This window comes from Sinocyclocheilus anshuiensis, unplaced genomic scaffold (assembly GCF_001515605.1).
Source record: "Sinocyclocheilus anshuiensis isolate Anshui unplaced genomic scaffold, SAMN03320099.WGS_v1.1 scaffold1074, whole genome shotgun sequence".
NCBI lineage: Eukaryota > Metazoa > Chordata > Actinopteri > Cypriniformes > Cyprinidae > Sinocyclocheilus > Sinocyclocheilus anshuiensis.
Genome location: NW_015539894.1, coordinates 457659 through 459473, shown reverse-complemented (window position 1 = coordinate 459473; position 1815 = coordinate 457659).

Here is a 1815-nt window from a genome sequence, read left to right as displayed (position 1 = left end):
ATATATATATATATATATATATATATATATAAATAAAATGTGTTTTCTTTTTCTTTTGGTTTTTGTTGTTGTTGTTTTTTCCTTTATCCAATTTGGAATAAATTTTAGCTTGGCCATTTTGGGGGATTCTTCCCCAAGCAATGTTTTTGTTTGCTTGTCCTACATCCCCAAGCAAACAAAAACACAGCATGTACATAAAACTATAGATCTACAATATAATGTTATAAAATGCATGAAATTATACATAAAAAGAAAACACAGGAATGTACTATGGGGACATAGCTTGTATGTCTATAGTAATTACATTTTTGGCTTAAGCCCTGGTTAGTTTCAACTTTTGTGCTGTCGTATATTAAATGTAATCATGTTTCCATGTTTTTACTATATGAATCATATTTTTTCTATTCCTAATACAGGAGCTTATAAATACACTTGGCCCTTTCTACATGAATACACAGCAGACAAAGGTGCCGCTGACAAACAGTATACTTGCCTCTCTATGGACTCTTTCCAACCAAGAGTCCTATAGAGGTGTGGCAGACAGATTTAACTTAACCAAATCCACAGTTTCAAAACATCTGCATGAGTTCTGTTCTCTTCTAAGAACTCATTTGTCACACTACATCTCCTGGCCCAGAGGAGAAGCCCTGCACATGTCCCAGTTAGGATTCGAAACAGCTGGGTTTCCTAACACTGTCTGTGCTGTTGATGGATGCCATATTCCAATCGTAAAACCACACTGTGAGAATCCTGTGGCCTACATCAATAGGAAACAGTTCTATTCTGTTATTCTTACAGGATTCTGTGACAGTCAGCGGCGTTTCTGTCATGTCAGTGTGGGTCACCCTGGTAGCTGGCATGATTCAAGGGCGTTTCGTTTGTCTGAGGTAGGGCGCCTTCTTGAGGAAGATCCGCATTCCCTGGTTCCAGAGGGCATGCATATTATTGGAGACTCTGCATACCCTCTTTTGCTTCAGCTAATGAAGCCATACAGGGACAATGGCCACTTGACTGTCAGACAGAGACGGTTTAATAAGAAACTGAATTCCGCTCGTGTAGTAATTGAGCACACATTAGGTATATTAAAAACAAAATTCAGGAGACTCAAATGTCTGCAGATGAAAGATTTGAAGAACATTTCTTCCACAGTCACAGCCTGTTGCATTCTTCACAACATGTGCCTGGAATCCAGTGACCACATAGAGGAGGATGAGCACACAGATGATATGGAGGATGAACCATATCCACATTCACAATGATGCATCACATTATAGAGATACAATCTGTGGCCGCCTGTAGACATTACTTTGACATTCTACCTTCAACCCTTGCCTTAAACACATCTTTTCTTTTTTTATTTTACTGTTTTGTGAGCTGGTGGATGGGATTGTACAGGATGATATTAAGCAGTTAAAAAATCTAATGAATGATGTAGTGTTCTGCCAGTCAACCTGTCCTGTCTGTTTTGTGATGTTATTTTTTAAATTATTATTGTTGTTATTTTGGAAAATAACTTAAAAACCCACTATAATAATGATGTGTGATGACCAATAAAAATAATGTAATATGCATGGGAATGGACTGTATATAGTTATACTTAATTTTTTTACAGATCTGTTATCATTTCTTGGGATTTGCTGATTTTCTTGAGCTGTTCAATTATTTCTCCAAGGCAGGTTAGAGTTTTCTTTTCAAACACCCTTCTACGTTTCTCTTTAAGCCTTCTTCGGCGCTCCAAGTTGGGCCGCACTAGTGACTCTAAAGCAGCTGTTCTCCTTTCTAAATGTGCCTCAAAAACGTCATAGAATGTTGATC